The following is a 20,814-nucleotide window of genomic DNA, read 5'->3' on the forward strand; positions in this document are numbered from 1 at the left end:
GGGGCTCCCTATTCTGTTTGCCTGATATCCCGGAGATCACACCCCTCTCACTGCTCCTCTTCAAGCTCATTATCGCGGTTAAATTATTTCCTCCCACAAGAACGTTAATTAACACACACGTCCAGACCACGTCTGGCACAAATTGATTACAACATCAGAGGCAGTGTGTGTGTGTGTGGCTGGCCTCTACAGGAACAAAAGACGATTGGCCCTCAGTGGGGCCTGCAGGCCGACTAATGGCAGCAGAAACATATTACATATGCCACACAATGTATAGCATACTACCCACAGTGTGTGTGTGTGTGTGTGTGTGTGTGTAAAAAAGAGCTCATGTCTTTTATGCACATGCTAATGAGAGAAGGGAGGTAGCGCATACATGCTGCTCTAACAAAGGGCTAGTGGTAATCAAGAGGTATCAGACACAAACACAAAAAGGCGAGAGCTGTGTAGGGGCACAAACACATACATACATAGACACACTTCAAACTGAGGACGTGAATTTTTTCATTACAACTGAGCAGGAGGGGTAATTTCAGGCTTGGCTTCAATCACCAGTGTTAAGCATAATTTCAGTCCTGAAGGGGTTAATTAGGGGCTGTGAGGAGAGGCCTGAATTAATTGGCTTGTGCCTGAAAAGACAGAGAAAATAATAGAGGGGGAGAGAAAACGGCTGTGACGTTTTCGTACATCAGAATCAGCTGACAGTGTTGACTCGCCATGGCTATAACTGTACATAAAATAATTATTGTAAGTGTTTGATGGAAAGTAAATGGCTTACAGATGTTAAAGGATGGGGCCGGCAATATTCTATATTATTTGTTATTGTCAACGAATCCCATGATAGGACCAAAACTAACACTGAATGTATCCCACTGACAAATATTGTCTGTGTATTTAAAGTGTGATATATCTTATTCCTCTGTGCCATAGAGCGCCGTTGTTATCCATAAACTGTTAAAACCACAATAAACCACACTGTTATACATGTACCCTCATTACCATGAACACACATAATGTTTATGTTCATTATGTTTATTTTTTCCATCACGCCTTGTCCTCACATACATTTAAAACAGTTACAGTTAAAAACTTTTTTTTTCTGTGCCTTTTTGTCCTCTCTTCGACACAGAAACTGCATTTTCGAAACCTTGTTTTAAAAAATACCCATGTACTTGTTGACTAGGTCTGAATCCCACATATGCCAAGCTGCTGGCCTTAGTACTTACTAGCGCTAGCGCTATTTAAAGGTATCAGACACCACCAGACCTATGAAATGCTACTTTGCCATTTTTTTTTTTCAAAATTGGTGTGTTCTCATGCTCACTGACAGCTGTCTCCATGGTTGGAAAAAAAACTGTGCCAATCAAAAGTTTGTAAGCAGAAATAATTCGGACATCTCCACACTGCAAAAAAGCCAACTTATATTTTTTGGCCTAAAACAGTGATTTAATTTGGTAAAACTTGGAAATATAAATTACTGACATTTAGGGCAATAATGTAAGTTAGCACAACAAAGGAAGCTAGTTGTCTGCTCTTTGTGAGTTGTTGTTACTTATATCTTTAAGTTGGGGTTCACAACAGGGGACAATAGTTCTGCTAACTCTTATATCTTTGTTGTGAAATTCGGTCATTAGCGAAAGCTAGCAGCTAACTGATGCTAGTGGCTAACTGATGCTAGCGGCTAACTGATGCTAGCGGTGCTGCTTGTTACAGCTACAAGAGTAGCCAATAGCATATCAATGCTAACGCAAAATTGTGGTCACAACATAAGCTGACATTTCATAGCGACGTTACAATCGTGCCAGAGAAATTCAGAGTTGAGCAAACTCAAAAAAAAAAACTTAAAATATTTAGTTTAATTGTCCAACTTAAATTTTATCGAAGTTTGTTGCCTTGAAATTTTGAGTTCACCCAGCTTTTGTTTTTCTGCAGTGCATGCTCCAAGCTAGTTAGTGCTTGTTAGCTTGTTAGCCTGTTTAGTCTGCTGATATTATTTATATTACACTTGGGCGAGCCTCACTGCAACCTAGTCTGTTCTCATTGTGACACATGAAGACTGTAAACACGTGACGACACGTTGTTTACATGATATGACTCATGTTTTAAACACTTTGGTTAACAGAGTTAGGCTGAAAAAGTGGCCTGACCCAATACTAGAAAACACATTTAGAGGTCCAGAACCGAGTATACTAAGGCAAAATACCACTTGAATCTCTTGAGAGACAGAAAGACTGCAGAATGAATTGAGAGGCTCAGAAGGAGTGAGATGGACTGGACATGTGAGCGTATCTGAGACGAACAAGGAAACTCTTTGCACGAAGGATAGTTTTTTTAATCTCTTCTTTTATTTAAGCGGAGCGCATTGATGGCCGCCACACCTGAGTGTCCATGATACAGAGTTGGCAAAGAGCTGATGGGTCGGAAAAAAAGAGTCCTTCATCTCCTCACTCTGTCTCTCAGTCTCTCCCTCTCTCTCCTCTCTGCAGTACTGAAAGGCTCATCAGGACTTGTCATCGCTCTAATGAATATCATTTAAATTGCTTTGTGTATGGGAGTGAGTTTGGATGTTGATTTAATTTGCGCATGTGTTTGAGCTCTTGTGCTCGGCGGGGCGGACGGACGGAGAGCGGCAGCCCTAATGAAATAGGCCTCGGTGACAGGCTGACGAGGCCCGACCCGATCAGACGGCTTTGAAAGGAAATTCTGACAGGGCGGCGGAGGTAGGGAACGCAACACACACACACACACACACACACACACACACATGCAGAGTAGAAGATACAAAGATGCATAATGCACACACTAGATTAAGACACAAGATACATACTTGTACAGGGATATTAATATGTACCTATTTGCATACAAACTCAACTAAACACGTACATAGACAAGTATCAACACACATCAAATCTGCATTTCAGGAAATAAACTGACTTGAAGCCAGGTTTGTGTTATCACTGCATCCCAGTGTGTTGTGCTAGCGACTCTAGCTGAGCAACTGTCCTAATTTGCAGATCCTATCCCCTTTTAGCGCAGCCTTGCTAATGATGGCACCTCAGTGTCCCTGAGCTCGGGGAATATGTAAAATAACACCCGCTTCACTCTGCTCAAGATGAGCCATACCAGGCTATAAGCATGGCCTTATCAAAATGAAATTACAATATATGCTGATACCGTATTCCAGCAACCTAAACCCTCCCACACCCCCCCACTCCAAATCCTCGCGTGTGCACTCCCACTGCCGCACACCCGGTGAAATATTACAACCTTTCCCAAAGCAAAAGATATAAATCCGCATTGAGGAATTGCAAAAACAGCACAAAGCATTCCCAGGCCAGCCTCTATCTAGTGAGGCGCTTATGATTTAGCATTGCAGGTGTATCAAGAGCCCTCCCCCCCCATCCCCCCCCCCCCCCCCCTCTCTCTCACCAGTGAGCGTGGTCGCACCACCACCCGCTCAGCCGCAGCGCCCTGTTTCATTACTATCACCCAGAGGTTTTTTAATTGAGTCAGATCCAATTATGAGCCAGCAATTAGCTATTAATGTAATCAATTACTCCTCCACGCTTGTCACATCAGAATATGATGCAGATGTGGAATGTGTGTATGGTGCATTCAGCACATTACCAGGTTTATCACATGGCAGGGAAAAGGATAAGCGACAGGTAAGAAAAAAAAATTATAACTTAATTTCAAGAAATGAGACAGCACTACTTCTTTACTGGTGATAGGCGTGATAAGAGTGTGACCTGTGGAGAAAACCTGTAAGAGCAAACTGCTTCTTGTCTGTCTTTCCATTGGTTAAGATTGATACAAAACCTTCCTTTTTGATCACAGTGTTACTTTCCTTGTCTTAATTTTTTGACATTCAAATGCACACATGTAAAAAAAAATCTAATGAGAAACACTGTCATTCATGGTGATATCACGTTTATGCAACAGCTGATATTTTTATTACATTTTCTGGTGCTGATATTGACATGTTGATGTTTTATTCATTTTTCTGTCTTTTAGACAAAAAAAAAAAAAAAAAAAAAATAACTGCCTACTGCAGCTTTAATTCAAATGCCTCCATTTTAGCCTCTTTGCATTGGCATCTGGATGATTTCAGATTTTCATTCATCACTTTTAAAGCACTCTATTGTCTTGCACCAGCATACATTGTATGCATTTGTGAGCTTTTCTGCTGTCTGGCCTTGACTTAAAACTTAAGGTGATTTTGCATTTGTTGCCAAACCAGCCAAACTCTTGAACTTTCAACATTTATAATGTTGAAAGTTCCTTTTGTGCCATGTAACTTTTAACATCTACTAAGTATTTTACCATTTTTGCTCTATAAATTGTGTTTTTTGTTCATTTTTTGAAGCACATTGCTTTAAAAACAAATCATACACAAATATGTAATATTATTTTTATTATTGTGTTTGTCTCCTGAAATACGTATTATAAGATTCCATTTCTGACATGGATTGCTCTTTATTGAATGATATTTTCCATCTTTCAATTGAAAGGGCCTGTCCAAAGCTGCACATTTTGAGCTGGTTTACACATCATGTGCTTTTGTGTGACACATCAGACTCAAACTTCCTAAATGACACAAATCTTACTCTGGAGGCACAACGTGTCAAATGAAAAAGCATATTTGGGCAGTTACAAACGCTCATAACGCACTGGAAAATATTGAAAAATCCCAGAGAGCGAGAGACAAAGAAAGAAAAGAGAGAGAGATCCCTGACAGTCCAGGCAACCAGGCAAGTTAAACAGACACACATAATAGGATATTAAACTTTAACTACCCCATATTCATTCCAATCATCCAGGAGAGAAACGGCCAAAACTTCAGGCTCCAAATTTCATTTGTGTCTCATTGGAAAGGTTGAATTTATGAGGCCTTTTTGTTAACAGAGAGGTATGTGCCGGATTAAAAACTTCTCCAGGCCTTTTTGCTCCAGTCTCTCTCTCTCTTAGTGACATATGTCTTCATTTGTGAAGGCTCAGCTCATGCCAGGGTGGAACTTTCATTGGCAAGAGCCCGTTTCCCCCAGGAGAACTGTTAAACAGTGCACAGGAAATAAAAAGGAATGCCAAGTTACTTCCTAATGTCGTGAGTGATTTCATTACCTCAGACACTGGACTAATTTAGGGCAAGCGAAGGAATGAGATTTCAACATGCAAAACAGCCGACACTTACCCACCAGCAAACTGCATAACCCTGAATTCATACAAAACTGTATTCATAATTGAAAACAAATGGGGATGTGTTACCGCCTAAGTCGTTAGCTTGTGTTTCATTAGATGTATTTGTAACGTAAAGTTATCCCAGAGGTCCAGGCCTCTCCGTCTCTCTGACTTTCTGATTCTGAATTTAAAGCCCAAGTTTTTTACTAAACTAGTGGAAATGAGAGTTGTTGTTTTTCTGGTGCCTTGTGAGGAAACTGCCAAGAGGTACGGTGGAAAATACACTTTACCGCCTCGAGGCAACTTCTCTTTGGAGTAAAGACTGCTAAGTTGTATCAAGGTTATAATTTCAAAAACATGTGATTAACCTCTTTGATTCCTTGGGGACGCCAGCATCCTCAGCTTTAACACTGGCTCAGACTCCCTCTTACAGGCATGCCCACTTTATGCAAATCTAAAATGAACCTTCAGATAGTAGAAATAGAAATTGTGTACATCACAATTTCTATTTTGCATCTACTCCTTTAAATCAGGACCAAAAACACTATAGTTTACTGCAGCGTACTCTTAACTTTAACACTTATCTGCTCTACTCTACTGCCCTTACTTTTTAACTACACAATGTTTGACTTGTGCTTTTTATTATTGTATCTCTTTTTTTTTATCCTGCTGTATCTTATTTTATCCTATTTATATTTTTATTTCTATTTCCCTGTTTTAATTGACTGTTTTTACTGTTTTCAATTGTGTCTTGCTGTTTTAATGTGTATGTAAAGCACTTTGAATTACCTTGTGTTGAATTGTGCTATACAAATAAACTTGCCTTGCCTTGCCTACTATCTCAAGCTAAAAATCCCCAGCCCTATCTAAAAAACACAACAATTGCAGTGAAGTGGAAGAGGTTAAAGGGGACCATAGAGCAGGAGGAAAAGAACTGCCACAGGATGAGTTCTCATTGGGGGGCGGGACATAAAGCTGAGATGATACCATGATGAGCTGAGCGCTTGTCAGGACGGCGGGGTCGTCGCCCGCCAGGATCTCTCTCCTCTTAACTAACCTGCATCTTGACAAGGCAATCAAGTCCCTCCCCAACTGTAATTAAATGATAAGTTCATATTTGAGGGACAATTGTGAGGCGGCCGGTCGGAGAGCGCTGTCACGGCGAGCTGCTGGCGTGACGAATACCCTTATTAGCAGCCACACTGCACCCTGTCAAGAAGAGGGCTGACCGGAGTGTGTGTGTCTGTGTGTGTGTGTCTGTGTGTGTGTGTGTGTGTGTGTGTGTCTGTGGGGGGAGAAGTAGTGAAGGTCTGCTGTTGTGCATTCACATACACATTGTGTGCCGCATAAGAGCACACATTGTTGCACTGTGGCGTAATAGACATACACGTGCACAACACACACTCTCGCCACAGCCGCTGGTAATCGTTTAAGATATGCCCACAAAGGGCAGATGGAGGTAAAGGGGACATGCACTCCAGCGTGTCAGCACAACATGCATCTCCCTGTAAATCAATGAAAGATGATGTGAGCTCTGCATCCCAGCTGTTTGATATGCAAACGGCTTTTCTATGCAAATTTGTCTCGACAGCTTTAGAAACACAGAGCAGGAGAGTGGCTTCAAGGCCCAGGTGTACTCAGGGAAGGAGGATAAAAAAATATATATTTATATATATATATAAATAAATAAATCTCCACTGAATGACAAACAGCCGATTTGGACACGAGGTTTGTTTAAGCAGCTCCACACCTATGATGTTTGCTCCCCCACTTGTCCTTTTTTTCCTCCCTTCCATTCACCCTAATGCTGGGATCATCTCTCAAAACAGCAAAAAGGTGCTTGGTAGACACAATGCACCTACAGCTATTATGAAAGGGTGAGCAAACATCACACTATTCAAAAATGTCTCCATCAAAGGAGGCGCAGTAGATAGCGTTTTGTGTTCTATTTTCTCTGTTGGTGTCTGTGCGTAAGATATATCCCCTCCCTTTCCTTTCATGGGGTGGATCTTGAAGTGTGTGCTCGCTTTAATCCCGTGTGTGCGCCTCGGTGTATTGCAGGCCTGCTCTCGGCATGACTCCCATTGTGGCGTTCGCTCATTGTGTCTGTGGAATAAAGCTGCCTGTGTTGTCTAGCCAGCTTCCTGCTTCAAACACCGCATGGCTGCTCTGTGGAGATCTCCCTCCTCCCATCCTCCCTTTTTTCTCCGTCTTTCTCTCTCTCCCTCTCGTCATTCACCCTCTCATCTCAATTGTTTACCTCTGTCCTTTCAGCCTGTCTCGCTCCATCTTACTTGACTCTACGACTGCCCCTCCTTTCTTCCCGTCTTAAGAAAACAAACCTGCTCTTTTGAGCTCAAGCTGTACAGTGAGAGGGATGAGGGAGGAGGATGGGAGGGTTCTTTAACAAGAGAGGAGTGGGTAAAGAGGTGAAGGGATAAAATGACACCAGCAGCCAAAGAAAACCAAAGACCAAAGCAGGGGAAATGAACTGACACATACGGCACATAAGCATGACTCACTTTTCATGATTGCTTTTCAATGCCTGAGTCATTTTTGAGCTGCCACTTGAGCTAATATACAAGCGCTAATGTTCATCTGGGGAAAAGCTGAGACAAAACAGAAAGAAAGCATGTAACGCACACCGATACAAACTTGGAAAAAGTGGCAAACTCTTGAAATTCTCCACAGGTGATACTTTTCTCTCTGCCCAGGACTTCTTGCAGCAAACCAAGTGGCACAGCAGTAAAGAAATGGGCTCCACTTCAGATTTCAGGTTAATAAATCATAGAGGAGAGGCTTGTTAAATTGAACTTTATATAACTTCTGTGTAAAGGTCAGCGCTCTCTTTTTCAGAGGTAATTTAAAGATTAGAGGAGTCACTGTTTCCATCACACTCACACACACATTCAGGTGGGCATGTATGCCCGTACACGTATGAACACGCACACACGCGGATGTGCCATTCACATAAAGCAGCTGGCCGAAGGTGAGAAGGGCCCCGAGGTGAGACTTTTTAATCATTGCTTCGTCCGTTCAAACTTATCTGGGCACCATTTGCACATACCTGAGCAAAGTCCAACTCTAATTCCCATGGTAGCTAATAATAGAATTTCCATTCTTTTCTTTGAATCGAGGCCTTGTTTGATGGATTAGAATGTCAAGCTGCTCATGCTGAGAAGCTCCAGATGTTGTCATTGATTAGTGTGAGGTCTGATAAAAATATCATTTGCTCAAAGTATCACTAGATAACTTCATGGAATCTTTATTTGCTTGGAGGTACCTGATTTTTTTTCAGAACATCTAAAAGGACCTTTCAAATGCCACGGATTTTGTCCAGATCACGTTTGATCATATGAAATTTCACAGTTCACCCCATACCTTGTTCTTTTTTAGTTCTTCAAGGGTCAAAGCAAGCTTAGCCGATACCAGAAGAAGGAGTCAAAACCCTGCCTGCTACTGATTAGCTGAAGATAACTGTTAGAGAATCATCAGGTGCAGGACACGTTTGCACAAATCTGAAATTTTTAAATGGCCAAGCAACAAAGAATACTGACAGCAATTTTCATTTAAACCAGAGTTTTTAAAAAAAAAATGGCAGCCCAAAAGAATGAAGACTACTTTGTAGATTATGCTCAAGTGATGAAGTGCCAATGAAAGGATTCAGTGAATGTCATGGGAAAGATGATGTCATAGTGGTTTCACATGGCGACGCCATGGCAATCAGCTGAGAAACCTGCCGCCACTGAGGCGGTGCTATCTGCTGTGAGAAACAAAACAGAAAAAAAAGGACTTGGTGCCAGAAGGGACTGCAGTTGAGTCCCATCTAGTGGAAATGAGGCGTAAGAGAATTGAGTGAACTTTCAAAAGTACTGACATTTGACTTTTGGGTTTGGACCAAGCAAGTACTTAAGCCGTGTCTTGAGATTGAGAGTACCTCTGTTTTTCCTGTCCTGTAAAATAGTCCAAGTACATTATTCTGACATACCAGGTGTGAATGACTCCCTGATGGCTGGATGGCTTCTAGATGACCAGAGAGAAAGCCAAGCCAAGTAGTGAAAGAGACAAAGAGTTTGAGCTCAGATGTCAATCAGAGTAATACTTTAAAAAAGCACCTCCCTCCTCCTCTCCCCCTCTCTCCTCTTCCTCCTCTCAGAGAGGCCTGTCACATGCACTTTGCACTGATGTCTGATGGATCGGGCCAAGACACTCGTCTCAGGGCACTCCTCTATATATTGTTAATTTAATGCATGATGACGTGGCCAATTACAGCAAGCCTGCACGCTCAAATAGCATGTCAAAACCTGTGTATCAATCTATTAGATCCCGTCTCCTTGCACATTACAAGGCACCTTAAAGCTCATCCCTGGTGCTGTAGGAAAGTGCTGACCTCATGGGAAACAGGCCTCTGATCCTCTCTCCGGCCTTTTAAAGTCTATAAAAAACATAACGCGACTTAAACTGGCATGAAAGTGAGATCAGGGGCAGGAGTACGAAATATATGACTGTATATATATGCATGGATATGTATGCATATATATTCAAAGAGAAGTGTTACTGTCACGTAAGAGGCTTTTTACCTCTTAGTGTTTGAAGACCACTAAGTTGACATGGTCCGTGGTAATGGGAAGCGGTTGGTTGGTGCATTGCAATGATGGGCTGAGCTCAAAACTTCTCCTTTGTCTCTATCTCTCTCCTTCCCTCTCTCTTTCCTTGCCTCCCTCCATCCCTCCTCGTGGGATTTTCTTGCTGACAGGAGGGGCTGTGAAGTTTGACTGGCTCAGCTCAGGCTTTGATGCTGTCACTTCCCATCCACTCACAGAGTTCAAGGCCATCAAGCTCTTGCAAATGAGCAGACACTGGCGCAAGGAGATGTACTGAGTGGTGAGCCAGGGGCATCTTGTCCGTCCCCGTGTCCAACGTTAAACTATCTCAGCTACAGGCTAATGGTGTGCTGCAGCCAGTCACGTTACCTTCTAAAGTTTGAATGAAAATTAAATGAAAGAAAATTAAATGAATATATGCTGAAAATAATTATCTTTTCTTTTCTTTTCCTCATCCTTCAACAAAAACAGATTTTGCCAGAGATATAATTTCAGGTTCAAGTAGCCTCTTGACTAATGTTGATTTTCCAGGTGGGAAATAATGTAACACAGAGCAAAAACCCATCTGTGTCATGAGAATGTGTACAAATCTGCAGCACAAAGTCACATTACATGTGCACTTAAAGTAAAGTTAGTTAGCACTGTATCACTTTTGTGTGAGGAGTGTTCAAGGTGAATGCAAATTAAAGGGCAATTGAATAATAAGTGAACTAGAATGTCACGTAAGTTGTATCGTGGAAAAAACGTGGATGCTAGAAAGAACATATAGTTGTATTTTATTGCTCAGAGAAGTGTTTAAACAACACAGTGATAGCTGTTTGCAGTATATGCATGACAGCATAGAGCAAAAGAAACAGATCAGGTGTGCCATGAAATGTGTACCCAATTTTTTCAATTATTCACTACATGAATGCAGAACAAATGCCCTATCATGCAATGCATGGAAAAAAAAAAACTTCTAGTAAGTTGCAGGCAAATCAGGCCAGTAGTTTTTCCATAATCCTGCTGACAAACTGACAAACAAACCTAAAAGTGAAGTAATAATGAAGAATTCAAGTGTACAGTTAATACATTGGCCCTTTGTGATTCAACACAGACTGCAAAATCACCTCAATGGTAAATTTGCAAATATAAATCGAGTCATTTTCAATCTGAACACACCTTTTAACAGTTCAGGAGTTATTATTTTCTTCATATTCAAATGCATTTCTTTGGCCAAATAACAACGTTGGTAGCCGATTGAAAGATTCTGCAACCTCCTGGACTGGGATCATAGTAACTATGGCTGAAGTTAGTGCTGCCAATCACCTCCCTGCACTTTTTTATTATGTTGCATAATAGTACACACACAATAGCATGGCAGGCTGTAAACTTTTACAAACTGACACTTCTCAACGTCTCACAATTACCTAACTACAAAAACTAACTATGATGGAAACAGAAGGCAGTACATTGGAGGCCAGTGCGACACAGAGCAGCATGACTTGTTTGTGTTTGCTGCTTCGATGGTCTCTGGCCCAGTGCTTAATGCTAGTTCTGTTCAGTGTGATTGGCTCTTCAGCTGACAGCGCTGTCAGCAGCCAGGCAGGAAGATGCCTCGTGGTGCACTTGGATTTTTTTTAAAAACTGAACAATGGCCAGAACACACACTTTTTATTTATCTGACTGTGTTGAAATCTGATGTTTGAACAGATGATAAATAAAGGTATAATTGTGAGTCTTACAGTAAAACATGAAACTTATCTTGTAGGCACGTGAAATAAAAGTTACGTATCCATTGCTTTAATGTAAAAAAAACAAAAAACGACTTTGCTAACTTTGTTCTTGGTCACATCTTAACTTTTTTAGTTGCTTCTTTGGTTATAAAAGACTGGAGGCAGGCTTGAAAACCAGGGTGGACTGCATTCATTGGAAGTGAAGGTGGCTTGGGAGAAAAATCTAAGGAGATCAAATGGTTAATCTACCGAATCTCTGTGGGATGCAGAAACTGGAAGAGAATTTTCAGTGTTTTTAGAAAACTTTCACGTAAATTCAAGGATTAACTGCTTTGATAACTGAAACACCAGACCAGCTTGGATACAGAGACACAAGCTTGCTGCAATCAGGTCAGTGTGGAACAAGTGGGTGGACTCGATTCCCCAGTTTTATAACCTGAGCCAATGTCACTGTTGATGAGCAGCTCATGCCATCTTATTCTTATGTGTATCTAAACCTGCAGAATATGGAATCTATCGGGGATGAATACATCTGCTAAGTGTTTTGACATAAATTGCTATTGTTTTATAGCCTGGCTAACAGGAAACCTGCCGTTCATTTCTCCGTAGAGGAGGCGTTGTTTACGTTGTTTTTGTCTTATAACTTTGACACTTTAACAGTGTGTTATCACTTCATCAAAGTTAACTGTAACATTTTTGTAGCTTGAATATGTCTTGGATTAAAAGACACTCTAGAGCAGGGGTGGGCAACTCATTTTCCCAAGGGGCCACATGACCAATACCACGAAGGTTGCAGGGGCCGGACCAAAACTCTGAACTAAATTCTGCTCAATATTAATGTAATTTTTTGTTTTTGTTTTGAGCTGCTACTGATAGGAATACATGTTATGATAAGACTGTTAATGTGGAGTAAATCAAATATAGCAGTAAAAAGTAGTAAATACTCCAATCACTATTCCATTTATTTTAAACACAACTGTAAATGACCTTTAGCAAGGTTCCTATTGGTGTTTTTGTATTATACAGATTGTTTTTCATGTTTGTACATTTTCTAGGTGTTTTACAATGTTGTGATGCTTTTATTTTGAAAAGGTGCCATCCAGTTTGAAACGGGTGCTTTAATTTTGAAAGGTAGTGACAGGAAATAGCCGGTAGAACAGGTAAATGTAAACAAAGTGCGTAGTAATTCATATAAAGTTGATATAAAGTATCAAAAAGGCTTCTATAGTGGTGGTGGACAGGACACAAGGTTTGTTAAAGTTAATTTTATTCTGTCATACATTTTAGTGGCTATATTTGTTGTCTTAACTATAGTAAAAGTGTTTGTTAGCTCTAGTGCTAATGCTAATGTTTGCTATTTTTTTCAAAATAAAAGCTAAAAGGTTTATATTGATTTCTAATTTCTGGGTAACCTCATGCTGCCCAATGCCCAGGTCTGCTTTAGAGAGTTGGCTGTTAAATTCTGAACAATGGATGCCTCTTGCTAGCCAAGTTAGCTACCTAGTGCTGACTGACCTATAACACAGTGTCCTTCTGGCTCCCGATCCATTCTGCGCATGTGCTGGTTGCAAAAAAAAACAGAATACGTCAACGTCCAAAACCCATGACGGCCAAAAGCCTGAACTTGGTGCTTCAAACCAATTAGTGACATTGCACTGACGAAGTCAACTATTTTTTTAATACAGACTATGACCAGAACATTAAGCTAATACCAATAATAGGAACACTAAACAAGAGGCAGTTTACTTTTCTGGCCAAATTGATCAGAAGCATCAAAGTAAACAGCACCAAACCTGACCACTCTGTAAGCAGAAGCCTTAAGCACAGCGGCGTGTTGAGAATGCACTCTGAATACACCTGCAGGGTTAAATAAAGCATTACAATGTGTTCATGTGGACTCCTGCTATAAACAAACTACTCTTAAAAGATATGCATTCCCTGAATATGTATGACAATGTCAGCAGAGCTACTCTCTACTCACTTACCCAGTATCATCTACATTGGCTACAGGAAGAAAAAAGAAAAAACCCATGTGTGTGTGTGTTTGAGTGTGTTTTTGTGTGCGTGACTCTTCTGCAGTTTGCAGTAGTGTTATGTAAAAGATCCAGTAGGGTTTTGGAAACTGTGCACTACCTTGTTGACTGCACTACACAGCTGACAGATACAGTGATAAGAAGAGAAGGTGTGTGTTTGCACGATTGTGTGTCGTGCTAAGAGTGCGGTTGCGTGAACTCTAAATCATCATTTTTTGTGTGTGTTTACAAGCATGCATATGAGAGCTAAAACTATAAGTGCGACTAATGACAAATTCCTGTGGGCTACTGGATGTGTGTGTGTGTGCTTTTGAGGAATCCAGAATGTTTTGTGTGTGTGTCCCTGTGTGTGAGCCACAGTGATGGGCACTGATCTCTGGAGTGACAGGGCTAATCTCCCCAGTTACTGTCCCGCTCTCTTCGTACTGTCGTGCTCCAAGTGGCTCTCTGATCAGCTCGCATTAAAGCTAAACACTTTGACTGATTTGGAGGAAAATCAAAATCAATTTGTACCAGGGCCCTCTATTTGGAGCTGTCCCCCCCGGGCCCTGGAGCTTGTCACATCCCCTCGGTGTGGAATTGACGTTTTGACACGCAAAGTTAGATTAAAAAAGAGACAGAGAGAGAGGGAGTGAGAAAATAAGAAAGAGAGAGAGAGAGAGAATGAAGTTGAGTTTTCCTCCCACCCACTTCCATCATTTCCCAAACCAGCCAGGAGATCAAGGTAGCCTGGGACATGTCACCGCTGAACAGGTTCAATCAGGGGATGTCAGTCAGTTATGTAAGTGTTAGCGTATGGTTGTTTTCAAGCAGGTCCCACGATACTGAGAGGAAAAACGGCAAAAGAACTCACAAACTGATGAACAAATTAAATTGGCGTTTGACGGACAGGGAGACCAAAAGACGGCTTGGGGACAGTCTGACTGACAGGCTTGATTGAAAGCGGGGCCACAGAGGAGTGACAGGCTAACAGACAGATGGGGTGTGACAAGCTAAAGCTGGTGTGTGACACCGAGCACCATCAGACAGACGGCGACGGCGACGCCACAATTGTGGCGTTTGACGGACAGAAGGTTGTCACAGCGAGTAAAAGTAGTGAAGGGCGATCGGCACGGGGAGTCTTATCTAAAGAGTTTTTAACATTTGCATGCATGTGTGTGCGACAGTGTGGAGTGTGGGGGACGGAGGGCATATTGAATTAAAGTGACAAAAAGTGGGGATGTAGGATGAGAGAGAAAGAGAGATCAGGTCATATGGAGGTGAGTGGCCTTATCACACACACACACAGAGGATGTGGTCCATTTGCAGTGACACGTGTAGTGATATCTCAGCTGGCGTCAGCGAGGAGACGAGCTGTTTGTCGGCCTTGACAGTTTTGGGTGGGCTCAGTGCATCACACCAGCTCCTCCACTGTGAACTCTGCTGAGCAAACGTCAATCTCCCGCTGTCTTATGGGGATTTCAAACTTGAACAAAACAGGGAGGGCAGAGAAATAAAGGAAGATGAGCAAATGTCTGGAATTGTTATGAACCTCCAGTACCCCTCAGTTTTATTTTAATTTCACTGCACCTAGGAATGCATGGTTTGCCTCGTGATGTTTTTTTTGCTGTGTAATCTCTTGCTCTTGTAATGAATTGAGACGCTGTTGTGACTTGTTTGTAAAACTAGTTGTTTTATGTGTTTGTGCATAAACACATGGATCAACTTCACTTGATTTTCAGGCATCATCGGTTCTTGATAACTGCAGGGTTTCAGACCACCCCCATTTAATTAGCTTGATTATATTGTTAGGTTTTTTTACTTGCCGACATAACCGTAGCTGCTCTTTTAATTAGAATTAATTGCGCTCTAAGTGGAGGTCTTTCAATGAACATTAATATAAATTGTTAACTAATTAATCATCTTGTTGCTGACTCTTTCCCCATTTGTTAAAGCTTATCGTGACCTCCGCATGTCTCTGGTTTCTGGAGAGGAGTTTCAGCAATTTCAAAAACTGGGCAATTGACACAAACCCATGTGCCACTCAACGTCTCGTATCCTATTGGTATTCATTAGGGTCACCGGTCCTTGACCTCACGGTTAATATGATATCATGGTCAGTGTGTAAGCGAGTGAATCCGGCGTGTCATGGTGCTGACATTACAGGCAAGTCATGCTCGCTAATGGGCAACGGCTCTGACGTCCAGCGCTGTCACGTGGTTCGACCCTGCGATGTCACAGCGCTGACAGGCCTATTAGCTGACACAGATAGCCCCTGACAGAGGGACATGTAGGAGAGAGTGGGGTCTATTGACACAGATAGCCCCTGATAGGAACAGAATGGTACACTGCAAAAAAGCCAACTTGTATTTTTTGGCCTAAAACAGTGATTTAAGTTGGTAATACTTGGAAGTATAAATTATTGACATTTAGGGCAATGATGTAAGTTAGCACAACAAAGGAAGCCAGTTGTCTGCTCAAAAACAAGTTTGTGAGTTGTTGTTACTTATATCTTTAAGTTGGGGTTCACAACAAGGGACAATAGTTCTGCTAACTCTTATTTCTTTGTTGTGAAATGCAGGAAAGCAGTGAAATTCGGTCATTAGCGAACTGATGCTAGCAGCTAACTGATCCTAGCGGCTAACTGATGCTAGCGGCGCTGCTTGTTACAGCTACAAGAGTAGCCGTTAGCGTATCAATGCTAACTCAAAATTGTGTTCACAACATTAGCTGACATTTCATAGCGGCGTTACAATCGTGCCAATTCAGCACATTGCAGAAGTTAGCAGAAGTAAGGATTAAAAGTTATTACAATGTAAAATTATAAGTTCAAAAACCTGAATTCAGAGTTGAGCAAACTCAAAAACAAAACTTAAAATGTTTAGTTTAATGTCCAACTTAAAATTTTATCGAAGTTTGTTGCCTTGAAATTTTGAGTTTACCCAACTTTTATTTTTTTGCAGTGTAGGGGGGAAATACAGTATAAGTAAGAGAAGCAAAATATTGTAAGACTGTTTAGAAGTCAATTCATAGTTGACTAGAAGTCAACCATCAGCGTTTTTTATGCCCCAGTGAACCCACAATGTATCAGTGCTGATCTGTTAAATGACAGTTTGTATATTGGACCTGGGCCGAGACACTTAACTATCCTTGCAGAGACAATGGATCCCAGTTAGGGTCCCAAAAGAAAACCTAATTTATCACTACAATAAGGGAGTCTGCAGTATGACTTTTATATTTATATATAATAGCAAAAGCTATGTTAACAGAAATAGGTTCATACATCTTTTCCAACTGTTTGCATTATTGTCTACATAAAAGAACTTAGTGTTTGCTGAACATGTTGGTTTCTAAACTGCTGAGGTTTCTTTTACGTGAGCATGGCCAGGATTTAAATGAGGGGAGTGTCTGTTGAGACCAACAGCAAGTTCACATATTAGTATGAACAGAGTAATACTGAGAGGAACGAATAAAACTGAAGCACCAGTGCACTTTTATACAGGTAACTATGGCTCTATTTAGTGATATAAGGCTGGGTTTTGGATAATAGATCAATAATATTCTATTGGGTTACAGCGGGAAAGAAAAAAACTGATTTATATTTTGGTTTGTTTGGTTTTTTGGTGTCTTTCTTTCTTGCTTTCTTAGGGATGTAAATACTTAATATGATGTTTGACTATTTGGAGGACTAATAATTACAACATGGTCTCACAGAAATCCGTGAAATAGCCACGGAATGACTCAAATTTCCGTGAAACTGACACGGATTTTGCTGCAATGCAAGTTAATGACAGTCATATCCTGTGGCTATTCCAACATACAAAGTGATTATGTACATTCACTGAGTGAATATTTAGAAAATAAAACATACATTTCTCACTAGAAATGTAATCAAAATCCATTTTTATGCAGAAACTAAGTCAAAATATTGATTTTTTTCACTAAAAATGAGAGAACTGTCCGCCATGTTTTTTTGTTCTGGGACCTTGAAAGTCACGTGACTTGGAACAAACCAATAGGAAAAAATATTAACTTGCATTGTAGCGAAATCCGTGTCAGTTTCCCGGAAATTTGAGTGATTCCGTGGCTATTCCACGGATTTTGAGGTAAGCGAATCCGTGGCTATTTCACGGATTCCTGTGAGACCAGGTTCAATAATTATTATGTATGCTGTTATTAACTTTGCTGATATCCCATGTGCAGGAACACAGGGGGGTGGCAGCGGAAATGGGATCCAAGCACCTAATCTAGCATCAGTTCCCAGAAAAAAAGGAATATCTGATACCACTAAACCTGTGAGTGATCAGGATCAGTCAGAATGCTTCCACCAGAGAGACGATAAACTTTACAGATCAATTTACTGAACGCTTGTTAGATCTTTGAACCTCAGTTGGATATTTTGAAAGGCTAAATCAAATGAAAAGGCTTTCTTTCTTGTTGTAATTCAGACAAAATGTGAACAGAATACATAATACCGTACTGTAACAAACATGTTACCAATCAACAGTGAGAAGAGAAGTGTAAGCTATAATATGGGGTATAGTTTACACAGACTACAAGGAGATCTAAGGGATCAGAACTGCAGCCGTGAGCTAGAGACTGGTGATTTAAGGAAGAGAGGGCTATGTTGAAACAGAGAGCTCTCAAGCGATAACATATGAACTATTCAGTCTAGGAGAGGGAGCGAGAGAGAAATGGAAAGAAGGCAGTGTTCCTTTTCAGATATACCAAATGTCTAGGATAATGGTGTGACATACACATAATGCACTTTTGGCTCCAGGCTAGGCAGGATGACACTATCTCAATCATGCTCCACCGACACAAACACTCTGATGTTCCCCAGCTGGCCCAGGAAGACAGCAAGGTTAGAGTACACACACATCCACACACCAGCACAGAGCTGATGGTTATAGCACACACTCGGCCCCCTCCCCCTCTCATTCATTGGGATGCGTTGCACTGCAGGTAATGGTGATGATCGAAAACGACCAGGACCTAATAAGAGCAGCAGCTAAATGACACACTTCATCTCTGTAGCTCATCACAGCATTGCTATGTAGAGCTAGTAGACTACATTATTGTTTCAGCAATGGGCTGTGTACATTAAATAGTTCTCAGAACGTGGTTTAGTTCCTGTCTTTTCAGATGTATTTGTCATGTATATCTGTTTAAGGCAGGGGTGTCAAACTCAAATACACAATGGGCCAAAATTTAAAACTTTAACAACAATAACAAATAAACCTTTTAATTTATACCAAACATGTTTTGCTTTAACATTAAATATGGAACCAGCAACGCTTATAAACATACAATATATAACTAAATAGTGCAGACATGCAAAATCAAATTTCGAATGTATGTTGTATGCCCCTTTTCTATTTGCATCCTTCTGATTTAAATATCAAAATAAACTTTTTCAACAGGTTAATAAATTCTGCCTTTCTTTTCGCCATTTTTGGGAAGGGGTAGCTGGGAGACAGCTCTAGCTTGAGGTTGCTATGACGACTGTCACAGAGGAGCGTTTCTGGGTCCTGTCCTGATTGACGCGTCAAAACAACAGCAGGGCATTGTGGGATTTGTAGTATTAGCGGTAAATGCTCCGTATAATACCGGCGGGTCAGCTTTTATAGTAAAATAATGATATAATAATTTGGTATTGCCTCGCGAGTTTGACCCCTGGTTTAAGGCATTGTTGTATATTGAGTGGATGGTAAAACCACCAAAAGTCACCAAAACTGTTCGCTAAGCACTGTCATCAGCAATGACAATGATGGTATATCTATCACCTCTTCAGGGTAGTTTCTAGATCAGGGGTGTCAAACTCTGGCCCGCGGGCCAAATTTGGCCCGCAGTGTAATTTTATTTGGCCCGCGAGGCAATACCAAATTATTATATTATTATTGTACTATAAAAGCTGACCCGCCGGTATTATACGGCGCATTTACCGCTAATACTAGATTTATTATTGTTATTTTATTTTTAAATGTATTAACCTGTTGGAAAAGTTTATTTTGATATTTAAATCAGAAGGATGCAAATAGAAAAGAGGCATACGATTTTAATTTAATTTTAATTTAAAAAATTAATGACATTGATGTGTTTTTTATTTGAAATTTGATTTTGCATGTCTGCACTATTAAGTTATATATTGTATGTTTATAAGTGTTGCTGGCTCCATATTTAATGTTAAAGCAAAACATGTTTGGTATATATTAAAAGGTTTATTTGTTCAATGTTGGCCTGCGATTTTATTCAAGTTTTACATTTTGGCCCATTGTGTATTTGAGTTTGACACCCCTGGTTTAAGGCATTGTTGTATATAGAGTGGATGGTAAAACCACCAAAAGTCACCAAAACTGTTCGCTAAGCACATCAGCATTGACAGTGATGGCATATCTATCACCTCTTCAGGGCAGTTTCTAGATGGTACACTGTAAACATTTGTTTTGTAAATTAACAGTAAAATACTGGCAGCAGGGTTGCCAGCATTCTACTGTTAATTTTAAAGTTCCCCTACTGCTATTTACATTAAAACCACATACTGAATTACAGTAAAATCCTGCATTTCATTGATTTTTACATTAGACTAAAACACAGTATAGCGCTGAAGCTAGTTGTAATATTGTTGCAGTGTACAATGCAGTCATTTTTTTGTAAATAGAGCATATTACTGTCTGAAAGCCAATTACTACGAATTAAGCGCTGTAACCTCAGTAATTTAAATATACCATATACTGAATGAGTTATTTAAGTAAAATACAGCCATTAAAAATGTGTACAAGAAGAGACAGATAATAAAAAATACAGATATTGCCCAGAATGCATTGTTTTCTACAGTATAATACCTTTTTAATGGAAAACAGTATGTTTCTGTCACAATTTGGCTGTTTTCTGACAGCAATCTGTTACAGTGTAACTCTAGATTTGCAAAAAACTGGTGCCTGACAACCTATCCTGACCTTTACTATTCATGGTCAATGTCGAACCTTCTCCATCTTTCTCATATCTAGGTTAACCACCTAGCACCTACAAAGCCTTGTGAGGGAAAAAAGAAGGAAATGAATACACTGCAGAATTATTGCCCATGTATTGAATGTTTGATTTGTAAGAGGAAGAAATTATATATTTTTGCAAGTGTTGGATATCTTGTTGTAAGCAATGTGCAGGAATCCCAGCACTTTGTATCATTATGATGTATTCATCCAAAAAGCAATGTTCTAGATTCCCTTTCAAATATATTCTTGTATCCCTAATACCTAATACCAGAAGCCATTATGTTTTAGCCATACCTCAATATTATCCACT

This window comes from Centropristis striata, chromosome 2 (assembly GCF_030273125.1).
Source record: "Centropristis striata isolate RG_2023a ecotype Rhode Island chromosome 2, C.striata_1.0, whole genome shotgun sequence".
Taxonomy (NCBI): Eukaryota; Metazoa; Chordata; class Actinopteri; order Perciformes; family Serranidae; genus Centropristis; species Centropristis striata.